This window comes from Mytilus trossulus, chromosome 6 (assembly GCF_036588685.1).
Source record: "Mytilus trossulus isolate FHL-02 chromosome 6, PNRI_Mtr1.1.1.hap1, whole genome shotgun sequence".
Classification (NCBI taxonomy): Eukaryota; Metazoa; Mollusca; class Bivalvia; order Mytilida; family Mytilidae; genus Mytilus; species Mytilus trossulus.
Window position 1 is genome coordinate 60,084,747 of NC_086378.1, and position 16,045 is coordinate 60,100,791.

At 30.3% G+C, this 16,045-nt stretch overlaps 1 pseudogene; it reads left to right on the plus strand.

Moving 5' to 3' along the window:
- Nucleotides 1–1,044: 1,044 nt before the first annotated feature.
- On the plus strand, nt 1,045–14,030 carry LOC134721622 (selenoprotein N-like; annotated as a pseudogene).
- Nucleotides 14,031–16,045: the final 2,015 nt, after the last annotated feature.

Genomic DNA, 16,045 nt, shown 5'->3' on the forward strand with positions numbered 1-16,045 from the left:
TGTAAAGGTATCCGTGGAACCCTGGTTCTCGCTTAGGATTGCTTCCTGCAAAAATTGAATCCATTTATCAGTCCATTACATGGTCTTAAAAAAATCAAACATTTTCTTAAGATACTATTTTCTTGATCTGGAATATTCAATTCTGCATACTAAATTTTCATGAAAATTTATGAAGGTTTACACATTTATCATGTTAAAAATAATATTTTTTGAGTGAATTATTTTCGAAAAGATCCGCATGTCAACTGAAAATTAAATGAAAAGAATAAATACTTTCGAAATTTTGCTTCAGACAGCAATCATTTATAAAATTCGATGACGATTTGACAAAGTTATTGATGTGTAACAAACTTTAACATCAGACCGTGACCCCTTTTATCAGTAAAATACGTGAAAATTAAAATGTTGATTTCATCATTATGCTCTGGATATTCATTTTGATCATAAAAATCTTCTGTTCAAAGTTTCGTAAAAGTTAATGAAGGGTCATGAAGGTTTGACATTAATAGTTATAGATATTGAAAACTGAAAAATAAGCACCCAACCTAAATTTTTACGCCACCAATTAAATCGTGATCGCTTTCGTGGCATTAATGTCGCAGGTTGGAAAAAAATGCATAAACAAATAAAATTTCAGCAGACAACAATATCATGATCTAGATACATATTCCAAGCAGTTGTGTTTTTTGTGTCTTCTGAAAGGTTTATCATCAGCAATTTATTGAAGAGACGTGTATTATCTCCCTGCCTTTTTTTGTACATACATGCATAAAAACAAACAACAACTCTTAAACAGGTTAAATGCACCATGCACACGGCTAAATATGATAAATCAGGTCAAAACGTAAAAGATGAATGTTAAATTCAGAAATTGAGTTGTAAATGGCTTTAATTATAATTTTCAAAAAGTCTGTATTAGTATTCGATTATACCAAACGTAACACAATGTTGAATAGATTTTACTACTTTTATTTTTCTTTTCTTTTTAGAAGCCGTTTACGGATGTGACACACATTTTTTGTTTTTTATTAGGCGGAAGTAAAATTCTGAAATTCGATACATCCGGATTTTGGCGTATCTAAGTTCAACAACGAAGGTCTACGTGACCTGACGCAGTTGCCTTCATTTCGAAATGCCTTCTCCGCCGGACAAAGGCGGTACAGGAGAAAACGAAGTGAGAAGGAGAAAGACAAGAAGCCAGAGTAAAACAGAAAACAACGATGGTCAAAGTCAGCTCAATTCCGAGGAGAGTAATGGATCTAATCAGGAAGTAGTTCATCAAACTATAGGTAGTCCACCAGCTACATCCGAGGCGATAGAACAACAAACCCAACAACAACAATGGCAGCCACAACCCTATTACCAGGAAGTCCTTGTTGTTCCTCCAAACAGAATTATATTTGCTATTCCAAAATGGGTTGTTTACATTGGAACAGCTGTCATTGGCATCCTATTTGTAGCTCTTGGTGGGTTTGTCGGAGACAAAATTTACAAAACATACTTCTTACCAGGTCAAATGTTACCAAACATGACATTTTCTGCTGTTGGAGATGAAGGATGGGAATTTTTCAAGAAATATGACCGTGACGGGGATCTGAAGCTGTCTCTTGATGAATATGAAACTCTATATCATACTCTCATAGCAAGTGGTATAAATGTATGTTATTTAATATGAAATATACACAATAATAAAAAAAAAAATTAAATAGACTATGAGGCAGGCATACACCTTATCGCTATTTGTCTTCCATAACCAATAACTCGACATCAGACATTTTCACACAGGTTCCCAAAAAAATTTGACATCATATTATGAAATATCTAACGTCAATAGTTCAAGCAGGACAGATTCTTTGGTTGGTCAAGTATAGCGTTAAGGTGTATTACCTTAGTCCAAATAACTATACATGTACATGTATATGATGTCTGGTGTCTGGAAAGGCTATTAATATTTTTTGTTGATGTAAGGCGTCAAAGAAAAATATGATAGCCTTTAAAATTTAAGTCTACATAATTATTTGGAGTTTAGTATGACGTCCATTATCACTGTCCTAGTATACATATTTTTTAATGGGCCAGCTGAAGGACGTCTACTAGTACGGGAGTTTCTCACTTAATTGAAGACCAATTGGTGGCCTTCGGCTTTTGTCTGCTCTATGGTCGGGTTGTTGTCACTTTGACACATTCCCCATTCCTTTCTCAAAAGACTCAATTTTATAATTATTTGGAATAGCATTACTTATGTCATGAAAGGGACTTATTCAGTATGAATTATTTCTTTTTAATTAAATCATATAAACTTCAAAGTCAATTAGTCCGTTTAAAAAGAAACCGAAATACCATAACTTTTCCGATTTTGGTCCTGATGTTTTAACTGCGATGTCATTTAAGTTATAAAGTCATTTTCAATGTTAAAAAAGAAATGCTATCATCAGGTAGTGTTTTTTATCTTGGAAAAATTGTTTTAAAAATTGTTATTGTCATGATTGTTCTGGACTTCCTATATTTTATACAAGACTGATACATGTACATGAATTATTAATATATTTTACCAAAAGTCTCATGACAAACGAAACCGGGAGAAAGAAAGAGTTTTCTGCAGGCTAAAGAAACACACAACAATACACAGTAAAACTCAGTTATTATTAATTCTTAAAAGTGAAAATAGAAATAGTTGATATATAACCTCCATGTTAATTTATATATACATTTGTATAATACATGTATAATATAATAAACAAGTCTAAATTGAAAACAACATTCAAACCTATGATTGTGTTGGATAAAAATTGCAATTTTAATACATGTGCATGTAAAACAAATTTGTTTAGAGGTCTAAATACAGCACATATATATGTCAAAAAAATCAAAAAAGACCAAATAAGGGAAAACAGTATCTTTTAACAAAACACATTGGATTAACAGGTCATACAACTGATGTTCTTAAACACTGCTGACTGCCATTGATGAAAACAAATTTCGTTGTAGAGGGGGCTAAATACAGCACAAATGATAGATATACACAAATCTCCATCAGAAGCAGACATTACTACAAAAAAGTAACAATTTTATTATGATTTATTTTGTAGGTAACAACTGATCTTCAGTACAAGGCAGATTATACTGTAGGTAAAGATGAGCAAACCATTACAATGCAGGCCTACTTCCAACCTCTACTGCTGGAAACCATGAATACCAACCTCAGTGATCCAGTATGTCATTTGATACTAGAAATTTAGAAAAAAATTTTATGTTTCAGGGTTTGTCATGTTTGTAGGGATTTTAAGTACAAAAAGCCCTATTGCTACACATATACAATGTATATGTTTTTTAGCCTTGGCTATTAATCATGATTATGGCTTGTTATTAGTCAATGATAAATACAAGTGTTTGTCATTATTCTTAATATAATAGCTGATAATCTATATATTTATATGTTATACAAGTCAGCATGTCAGTAGAAATGTATAAAAATAATCTCAAACTATTTCTGAACAAAAGCATGAAACACGGAAAAAGCTTTGAAATATGTGAAAGGTGTTATACTTATACATCATGTACTTATGCAATATGATTGACACACGTTGTCTCACATTGTGCACATGAACTAACTCATGAAAGCAAGAGAATACCTTAACCGTTATAAATTATTTTTAATCTATAATTTTTCATGTTTAGTTTTGTCATTTATTTCAAAATAAAGAATTTTAATTATCAAAGAACATACAGAAATTATAAAAGAAGTATAATATTTTGAATACTAGTTCCAAGTAGTAATAAAATAGAGAAAGAAAATGGGGAATGTGTCAAAGGAACAACAACCCGACCATTGTTTATATGTTACATATTTGTTTTTCGTTCACTTTTTTACATAAATGAGGCCGTTTGTTTTCTTGCTTGAATTGTTTCACATTGTCTAATCGGGGCCTTTAATAGCTGACTATATGCAGTATGGGCTTTGCTCATTGTTGAAGGCCATACGGTGACCTATAATTGTTAATGTTTGTGTCATTTTGGTCTTTTGTAGATAGTTGTCTCATTTGCAATCATACACCATCTTCTTTTTTATAAGTAGTGTACATTATATATTCTATCAGCATGATCAGTATATATATGAAGCATTTATATTAAGAAGGGTTAAACTAAACCTAATTTGTTTGGAGATTGTACCAAGTCAGGCTATTTAAACAATATTTGTTGTTTAACGTTTGCTGTACATCTACTTTTATTTTTGTGGTCCTTGTGAACTTATTTAACTGTTTTTAACCCCTGATATGAATTTACTGTCATGTTTTTTGTATTGTTTGTAAATTATTTCAGTTAGAACAGATTGATTCATTAAAAGGCCTTCAAGAATGGAAAACACCCAACAAAGAGACGAAAGACTTTGGAGTGACCCAGTTCAAAGGATTTCTACCTCCAAATAACTCCTTTATCGAGGAACCAGGAAAGGTTTACCAAATTTGGAACATAAATAGTACCAGCCTGCCAGACATTCCAAGTCATAGGTCCAGTAATAAATGGCTGCCTCCTAGAGTTGAGGATGAATTAGTTGTGATACACCAGCTTCTGTCCATGTTCCATCCTCGTCCATTTCTAAGGTCCAGATTTCCACCACAAGGGGGAGTGGCAAGTGTACGAGCATACAACAAGGAATATCTGGATATAAGTTTCAGGTATGTGTTTTAACAAGCTAAACAAAAAGTAATTCAAACAAGTGGATTTCAGGATGTAGATATTAAATAAACTCCTGATCAATAAAAGAGTTGAAATGTTGTTTTTGCGCCAGACACAGGTTTTGTCTACCAAAGACTCTTCAGCGACACTTGAATAATTTTTTTTCAGTGACACTCAAATAATTTATTTTTTTTAAAAGTCAAATGAGATATGAAGTTGAGGAGTACTGAGGACCAAAAATTCCTGAAAAATATACCAAATTTATACAATAATTAAGATAAGATTTGGAGACAAGGGCAATATTATTTTTCATTCAATTTGATTTTTCTCACCTACAAATCTAATGACAAAAATTGATTGTTATGTAATACTGCAATGTTCATGACTTGCAAGTATTTTCTCATAAGAATTATCATGAGATGAGTTATTAAACTACTGTATTAATGTGTTAGTTAGATGTAAATTGTATATTTTTGTGCTTTAGATTACATGCTGAGTTCCAATTAAGTGAACCCCCAAACAATCCCATGTGGTTTACACCAGCACAATTTACAGGAAACCTCATCATCTCAAGGGATTACAAGAAACTCATATACTTCCATATGTATGTCCCTACAGATAAAAAACTGAATGTGGGTGAGTACTTCAATACTATTGGCAACCTCTTAGGAAACCAACTTTACATTTTATATTAGAAATAAGGACTTAAAACTGCATTAACTATGATATATTACATCAACATTTCATATTAAGGATTCAATCATTTTAATTGGTGGAGAGCTATCACATATTTTTCTTTAAGTTATTTTTAATTAAAATTATCAGTCAGGGGACTTACTGAAATAAGTGATTTTCTAAATCACTGATTCAAGTAACATTATTTCCATAAAGGTTGGAAGTTAGAGTTGTCTTTCTTTAATAATCATCTATTTAAGTAGTACAAATTAATCACTAGAAGAAGTGATTTAATTTTCTTGTAGCTTTAAATGTAGAATACTAATGATCCGGGGACTAATTGTGTTTCTAAACTTACCAGAACTAACATCTGTGTTGTCTAGGATGACCAGTTCATTTCAACTGATGACCTTGTACTGAATCTAGGATAATGACATAAAAATCACTTGTTTAAGTATCAGACCTCAATTTCCTTCCCAAAAATCACTTCTTTAAGTATCATTCTTTTAATAACCCCCACTAATTTCAACACCCCCAAACAGTGAAATTTTCATCGCTAACAGAAGAATTTAATTACATAATCTGAAAGATGAAACCTTGAACTTCACAGGAAAAATATTCCCACTCCTGGGAAAAATCTTTTAAGAAAGTATTAGTTCGTTATGTAAAGCCATTATTATAGCATTTTTCAATTAAAATAGATTTTTTTAGCTAAATGGTAGGATCAAAGGCTAAACCTTGCTACTTAAAGAAGCAATCAGTTCATATTTTTTTTAATTTTGCTAATTAAATTATGATAATATTTAAACCTATGTGTTTAAAATTTTGAAAAAACTACAAAATCCCAATTAGTGACAAAACCCCGAATTTACTACTCAAATAAGTGATTTAAAAATCACTTATTTCAGTAAGTCCCCTGACTGATTATAATAGAATATAACATCAATATATATATATAACTACATTTGTGTATATACTCTGTATATACTGTATATTTATGTATTGCAAGTAGTGAGACTTTAATAAAATATTGAATCTTGAATCTTGAAACAACATGACAACTATAATACAAAATAGTGTGTATCCAATTTTTTCAAGAAAATGAACAAAAGACCTTATCTACATTGTAACTATCAATTTCCTAATTTTAGCATTATTGCTTTCATAAAAAGTAAATGCTTCCTGTTCATGGTTTTGTAGGGTTGTTAAAGCATTGATTCTAAACATGTTTTAAGAATGTTGGCCTTCCAAAATGGTTAACCAAGATTTTTATGCCCCACCTACGATAGTAGAGGGGCAGTATGTTTTCTGGTCTGTGCCTCAGTTTGTTCGTCCGTTCGTTCGTCGGTTCGTTCGTCCCGCTTCAGGTTAAAGTTTTTGGTAGAGGTAGTTTTTGATGGAGTTGAGGTCCAATCAATTTGAAACTTAGTTCACATGTTCCCTATGATATGATCTTTCTAATTTTAATGTCAAATTAAAGTATTGACCTTAATTTCATGGTCCACTGAACAAAGAAAAAGATAGTGTGAAGCTCAGGTTAAAGTTTTTGGTCAAGGTAGTTTTTGATGAAGTTAAAGTCCAATCAACTTGAAACTTAGTACACATGTTAACTATGATATGATCTTTCTAATTTTTAATGCCAAATTAAAGTATTGTCCCCAATTTCACGGTCCAGTGAACATGTTAAATGATAGTGCGAGTGGGGCATCCGTGTACTATGGACACATTCTTGTTTTATCTTTATTTCAAAGTGATTTGTCTTTTTTGACCCCTGGTACATTATTTATGATTTTCATGTTGTTCTTACTGTTTAAAATTTATTTCTGGTTTACATGTGAAATTGCAATTACTCAGTAGATATATACATAATTATTTTGTTTTTCCATTTCAGACATGGAATGGATAAATGATATAGAGACAGCAGCTGCTATGCAGGTAGACATTGGATTCTTACCACAAATGGAGATGAATATGATTAGCACTACAACAGATTCGGAAAAGACAGTCAAAGGAATTAAATGGACAAACGAAATACCAGAATTTGATGTTAAAAGGAAGATAGAGATCAAAATGTATCCATTTAAAGAGGTATATATAATTTTTTTACTACATCCATGTTTTAAATTGAAACCGGTAATACTATTTTTCTTCTTCTGTTCTTAACCTCTTTCAATCTTTTAGTCTTAAGTACTATACCAGTGAACTGATTTCAGATAATCTGTAAAACATTATGACAATCTGAGGTTCTGAATTCCCTTTGAAACGTGTCATTTATGAAATAACAGTCATGTTTTTTTAAACTCCGACAGCATCAATTGGTAATTCAATGTTGGCAAATTAATTTTTACTGGTTTTGACTGTCATTTAAGACAGGTGCCACTGTTCTTTTTTATTATAAAAAATCATTTATTTTACAATTAGCATGATTATAAAGATATTGATCATTCATGTTGATACTTTTTATCAGAAAATTTTATGGAAAAAGATTATCCATAAATATAGATTCTTACATTGGTACCAGTGGATTATCGGATTTATCCAATCGAGATAGTTAACTATCGAGATTGGATAAATCTGATAATTCACGAGTAACTATGTAAGAATCTGTTTCTCTAATGATTAAAACATACATTTTCTTTTTTAGTTAACCGAAAATCCCCTTCGAGCGCCTTTCACATTGCACGAAGTTGTCAATTTCATTACCACCTGTTATAGCATATTTTGATTCATTCATGTTAGCTAAAAAGGTCATGACCCTTAAAATCACCCAATCATCTTCTGAGATCACCGGCAACCACACGTTGATTAAATTTTTTTTATACAATGGGTTCGGAAAGGGATAAATTTCCATAGAATTAGAGAAAAGAAAATATTGATTGGTTCAAAAATGTCAACATTTATCAACAGCTAAAATTTGATGATATGATTAGCTTTATATCCTAATTTTATTTTTCTATGCTTTTAGGTGCCATACTTCAACTTCACCGACTCCTTTGAAAGAGCACAAGAGGAAGACAAATTAGTGCACTCTATATTACTTTGGGGTGCACTGGATGATCAGAGTTGCTGAGGTTCTGGGCGGACACTCCGGGATACTTCCCTGGAGAGTCCGCCCGTTGTAGCTCTTCTTAAAGAGAGCTATATCAGTAACTGGGCACTTGTTGCTGATTTGCAGGTAACAATTATGAACAAAGAAAGATAACTCCAATTTATAATATGTATTTTTATCTTGATGTCAGATTCAGTGTTCACAAGCACTCATCTTATGGTTAAAAAGTAATGTAAGTAGCATGGAAAAGATGTAAGCAAAATTTAGATATAGAAATTGTGTCACACTACAAATTCATTTACATATAGAATTTTCATATTTATATCAAAATAAACTCACAAGATACAACATGGCTTTCTTTTTCTTCTATCCGTATTTGGTATTAAATTACAGCACTGTTGGTATAATAATAAATTAAGAAATACTATTTATGATATAAAACATGATAAATATATTTAGAGTTATTCTGAATTTCGTATGCGTTTTCAGCTTTGTATTATATTAACTGGTGATCCATTGAATGGATCTGTCTTGTGTTGTTACTTGTTTAGATGTACTTAATAACATAATTAATATTCATAATAATATTTATGATTTACAGGAGCTTGAAAAAGATCCTCATCAGCCAGTGTACAGTAAAACAGCCAGTCATTTCTTACAGAATTATAAATTCCCTGTTATGATGTATCTGGCTCTGAAAAATGGTACTATCGTACACAGGGTCAATGCTAATGATTTCATGCACTCACCAGAGGGTGAATATAGTGTATCAATGATGGACTCTTTTTGGCAGCTATTGTAAGTAAGATAAGAATCAAAACTTGTATATAAATATAAGAAGATGTGGTATGAGTTCCAATGAGACAACTCATGTAGTTTGCTTTTAAGTTATTTATTTATTAAAAGAAATGTTTTGAGGGGGAATTAAATGAGATGGTACCAGGGAAGTTATATGTTTTTAACAAGTATAAGTGGTAATTAGATTTTAGCAAGTTTATAAGAATAATAAGATTTGGTATGAATGTCAATGTGACAACTATCTTCCAGTGACCAAAAGACTTGGGATTGAGCAGATATATTATTTCTTTGTGGACTTCTGAAGTCCTTACTTCATTTTTTACATTTCCAATTTTTATGGAATAGAGCTTAGGATGGTAAGCCTTATATGACACCCTTGAAAACACATTTGCTCTCTAAGTTTTGGAGAGAGAAAAAGTTGTACTGTGGGTTCATTTATTTTCGTGGATATCAATTTTTGTGGATTGATGAAAATTTACATTTCCGTGGATATCTGAATTTGTGGTTTGCCAATTTCTATGTACAAAGCCTATAGAAAATTTGTTATTCGTTGAACATATGAATTCGTGGTTCACCTGTACCCAGGAAACCCACGAAAATTGGTATCCAACGAATAATAATGAATCCACAGTAATTGATATTTTAATATATTTATTTTGAAACAGAAACTTGGAAATGTTTTTCATTGTGTGGATAAAAAGTGTTTTGTTTTCTTGATAAAAGCACAAATATTCATATACATTGTATATTGCAATTGCTGTCACTAAAATAAAAGGAGAAAGAATAATTGATTGTTTATTATTGGTTGACAGTTCCGGAGATGAAGGGTTGATACCTACAAGGAAAGTAACAACTCAACGCCCAGAACTGTTCCGTGAAAAGAGGATGGAAAAAAGAGAAGAAATTCCACCGTAAGTTTAACAGTAAAAATTTTAAAGTCAAAGGGTTTTATATCTCTAATCTTTTAAAGGTTTTAGAAGTTATTGTTCAAATAGAAATATCCTATATAAAATAAAATAATTGATAATAGTTTGTGTATGTACAGCTAGATTTAACCAGATTTTTTTTTAGCAAGATGTTAGTTTGTGATATTTGGAAAGATTAGAACTTGTTCTAAATCTTTACTTAGGCACCACCCTTCCTAACAACAGGACAGGTTAGCTACTGTTACTAAATGTATTCACACTAAAATATAGTTCCCTATAGTTCTCATGTATGTGCACATAATACACAAATAAACTGAAAAAACTGGGTATATTATTGGAGCAGTTCATTCAAGAGTGTATGTCATTAATGTGTGTTGATGTGCAGGCTTTTTTTAAAAACATTTTGATTAGGTAAGTGGGTATTGATTCAACTAGTATGATTGACAACTGTCATTATCACTAAACAATCAGAGACAAGGTGGACTTTTAATTACAATGCCCCACCCCCTAAACTGCCAATCAAATTGACCACATTACCTATCTACATCAGTCTTACATAATTGTACAGACCACTCCAATATGCATCTAATTCTTAATACACAAGTATTTGACCTCATAATTGATTACACAAATGTGTGTATTATTTGTTTGATATTTATAAGGATGATAGATTTATTTATTGCCAATTACTTTTGATCTACATTACATAAAGTAGTTCTGTAAATTATATCTGAAAGATAAATGATTAATGGATTAGCAAGATCTTAAACAAATGAAATATGAATATAAATATGAATATATAAAAGGTATTCAAGTATGGCCTATAATTTACTTGATAAATTTCCAATAATCATCTGTAATTAATCAACAATTTAGATTAGTTCACTTTTTTATCAGGAATTGGCTTGAAACAGTTTTAAAATTTATAAACTTTTAATTATAAACATGATAAAAAAAACCATTGTTAATTAGTTAATATTTCCCATCCATCATTATGCCTATTTTAGTCATTTGAATTTTTATTAGAAGTAAATATATGTTTTTGCAATCAAGAAAGAATCCACATTTCAATAACATTAGTTTTTTAATTAGTTTACTTTAAAAAATAAAATGGAAAATGCCCTGTGTTGAAAAATACATTAAAATTTGATCAAAAGGCACTCTAAAACTTTTAATTTTCAATGCCATATAACCTCTGTTTTTACCTACAAAATGCCCCAAAACAACATTTTTAGATTATTTTTGTTGGCACTTAAAAGCTTTTAGCTGTTGGTCTAAATTTATGTCTTACAAGGATATTTGGTAACATTTACTAGAAGAATTTTTGCATTTTTTTGTTTTTTTGAAACATGTTCAGAACCGGCAACATAATTTCAATTAGATATAAACTACAGTTTAAATAAAATTGTGCAAATTTAGAGACCCATATTATTTAATTTGAGCTCATTTATCCTCATACTGGAAAAGCAAGTTTCCTTCTAAAGACCTGCTGTAAATGCAATTTTCAGCAATAGTGTTTTATAAATGTTCATTTTTCCCCACCATACCTTAATATGAAATAATTCAAACTACTGTTCTAATCTTTCCATGAGTTATATCCATCACTTTGATTATACAGAGAGCTTTAAACAAGACAGTAGTTTTTGAATGCTTTTAAGATGAGAAATTGTGAAATATTTAATACAATGCGGTTTAAAGATATTAAGACAGAATGGTACTACAAAATGAACATAAGAAAACTCATTCAGTGGTGGATTCTATGGGAATGGCTTAGAGGGCCTACATATTTTTGGATCATCATCCTCATGTTTACCCATTAAAATCCACAAATTTTTGTACGAACAAATAAAAATGAATGCATTGAAAATATTTTTTAAATACTTTTCTTGTATATTTTCAGGGAACATACAAATGAAGAGAAATATTTACAATTTTTAAAGGAGGGTGTGAGAAGAGCCCAAAATTATTTGTAACCATGACAAGCCATAGATAGAGATACGCTGTGATAATCATGTGCTGAGGAATAAAACCTTGCAATAACCATACATTCCATACATTCCAAGCCTTCATTTACATTCCATGCAATTATCACGATTTTAGTCAGAATTTGTGTTGAATATTAGTTTTATACTAGCTAAATATAATTTACAAATTTAGAGAAAAGTTTCATTGGGCATCAGAAGATAACTATTTTTCTAGTGTTATAAAATTAACTTATATGCGTTAATTATGAATCTCTTGGAATATTTTCAATGGCTAAACTAGATTTTTCATTTTTTTAATTGATGCAATACTTACTCAATTTGAAATTTATAAGTGTTTAAGTTTGTAATTTGAAAAAAAAAAAAAAAAATACAATTTTTCATGTACAGTATCAATATCAAATATCCTCTGTCTGTTTGCATTTTTAATAATAAATTTTTAATCATGTTTATGATTTTCATGAAAAGGTGATGAAAAATTATGCATACAGGTTTTTGATTGTGAAATCCTATTTGAACCATTTGTGATATTTAATTGTTAGAGATGTAAATATTTTATTGGCTATTTATAAATGTTAATGATTCTATTTTTGGAGTCGATCATTCAAAATCATTTATTTTTTATACATTCTAACATTGTATTATTATATATTTTGTCATTTATACCTTTTAGGTATAGGAGAAATTTTCTTGATGTATGATTTTGTTACATGAATGTGTTTGATGTTTTTATAATAGAAAGAGTGTGTGTGCAGTTTTAAACCTTGTTTTAACATTAGTTTTTTTTTTTAATTTTTTGGTGTTTGAAAGTGTGCTTGGGGTTAATATGGTTTGTCAAATATCATGGTAATTACTGCTAGCCCCTTTGATGTATAATATTTTTATACTCTTTATCGCTATTTTGTCCAATCTGGAATAGAAATAGTTACCATAAAAAAAAGAAGATGTTATATGATTACAAATGAGACAACTGTCCACAAAAGACCAAATTGACACAGACATTAACAACTATAGGTCAACCATGTCAACTTCCTAATTGGGTCAAGTGTCACAAAAAACAAAGGTCATCATTAATGAGCTGAAGGAGGTAAAAGTTTAGAAGTAAAAATTTTGTGGATTTGATAGTTTGTCAAAACTTTTTGAACTCAAATAAGATTCAAACAATTCTTTATTGAATTGCTTACTATGGTTGGAACATGACTCTATGAAAATTTCTATGCACAATATATTGTTTGAATAGGGTGCCAGATAGCTTCTACTGCATTGTGAAATAGTTGTGTAATTTCAGTATTTATTCGGATCGAAATAAATAAAAATAAGTTTTTTTTAATATTACCACAAATATTTGTGTGCCTTAAGAATTATTTTAGTTTTTTTTATCGTTCTATTAAAATTTATCTAGATTAGCTTATCAAAATGTAGTTAAATTATTTTTTTTTTGAAAGAAACATTTTCTGATTAATTTTGAATGAAATGGATTATTATTGCTAGTAACAGCCTAACATTTTGATTTAGGTTAGTTTGCAAGTAAATTTCTATTTTTAGGAGTTGAGACTTAAACTTAGAGAAATTTTTGCAATATATCTGAAAAAATATAATACTGTCATAATTGCTCAAAAAACTTCACAATCATTTATTGTCAATCAAATTTACTCGATTTTTTTACATATCATCAAATTAATTTGTATCTGCTTTTTGTTTTTATACTAACATTTTATTTATGCTGTTTTAATTATTATTCTCAGTTGGTTCATCTTCATGTGTAGTTTTGTGTATAAATATTATACATGTAATGAAGGTCACATGTTAAAGTAGGTCACTACCTAATGGGACTTGATGTAATGTGTGTATTTTTACATTTAACTAAATTTGTCGATGAATTTTCTGTAACAGTAGTATAATAAACAATATGTTTTAAGATTATATTTTGTTTTTATTTTAATGCCAAAATACTTTACATGTAATAATGAATTAATTAAAATGTGAATATATTTCAACAAAATAAATATAGATTACATCTACAGGTCACCACAGGGTCTTCAAAATTTGCTGTGTGATACTAGCCTGTCGAGCTCTTAATTGCCATGATGCAGAGCCATAGCACCTTTTGATTATAATTGACAATTTGCGGACTTTATGTGACTCTAGTATGTCAAACTCTAAAATGTCTTGGTGTGGAAATGTAGTTCTATAAAAATTTCTTTTAAATATTTTCTTACAATTTGTTGACTATGGTTAGCAAATTGTAGGGTATAACAAATACCATATGGACTTAAGAGCTATTGTTTAGCAGTTATACATGGCCCTAGGTGTAGAAAGGACTGTTGTTTGAAAAAATTCCACCCACTCCAAATTTCCAAAATGACATAACAATTAAGAATAATATAATAAAAGAAAACATTTGAGTATGTTCCTTTTTTTAAGACGGACACATGCAATAGTGGCATAATTTAACTAACATCAATTAAGATGCAACATTTTCTAATAGATATAAGAAGATGTAGTACATGTGGTATGAGTGCTAATGAGAAAACTCTCCATCTAAGTCTTCTTTATCCAGATTCTGTAAATACTAAGTATAGATTTTATTAAAAGGGCAAAATGTGAGATAATCATAATTTTGTTAAAATAATTGATAATCCATAAACTAAAAACAAATGTTGAAAGGCTTGAGAAGTCTGAAATGGAAAAATATATACATACAAAGCTATGAAATCAAGCATGTGATTTGGGAATATTGATCATAATGGAAATAAGAAGATCTAGTTGTGGTATGCGTGCCAATGAGACAACTCTCAATTTAAGTCATGATGTGTAAGAAGTAAACAATTATAGGTCAAAGTGTAGCCTTGGCTCATATCAAACAACAAGCCATATATGCCCGCCCAGGAGCCTACAATGACAAGTGTTAAACAGAAAAAAAAACGATCTAATCTATTTATAAAACTAGAAACGAGAAACGGCAACAACTGAAGAACAGGCTCCTGGGATAGGACAGGTGCAAGCAAATGCAGTGGGCGAAACATTTTTAACAGGAGCCAACCTTCATGCTAACCCGAAACAGTAGTACAATATAAACGGGCACAGTTTAAAATATCAATTGAAATTAATGAACTCGATCAAAAATGCATATTATAGTCACACGAGGAAGTATGTCCACTTTGCTCATATGCCAATGCAGCAGTCATAATGTATCATCAATCATGAAAACGTATTAGTTGGTGACAAAATAATGGCTTTGGGATATTAAAGATGTTAGATAAAATCTGATTGAATTACTGTTCAGTGGAAAGTATCACATGCATATTTAGGAAAAGAATACATTTTGATTTATAATAACAGTTCTATCCTTTTGAGTAATCGGTAAACAATATGCCGGTTTTTATGTTTTCCTGTAATTTGAAAAAATACAGGTGTAAAAAAAAAATGAATGTTTTTTACACATTATGACTCGAATGGTCAGTTGTCTCATTGGCACTCATACTAAATTTTAGTTCAATGTAAATCCTTCTATACTACACAGGAACATTGCCTTTTTATGTTCTGCTTTGATCTGAGTGAGTCAGAGCTTAGATTCATATTTCAGATCGTCTGTCTTTTATACTCGTAATCTTGCTGCAATTGAATTTTGATAACTCTCTCAGATGTCAGATCAATGTATTGACAACTTTAAAAGAATTTGTCAGCTTTCTTTAATATCTAGTATGTGTTGGCGTTGAATATATAGTCTTCTTATATCTCAGTAACGTCAGCCACAAAGATATGCGGCAACTATATATATTTAAACGGAACTACAAACAACTGTCATAGGGATAACCTAGCATTTTCGTCGGAAAAATGTCTATATAATTAATAATATTTGGTTGATAATGCTTGATTTTGTCAGTTTTGACGAACGTCCTGTTTTGAGTATACCTTGGAATTCGTTATTTTTGTTT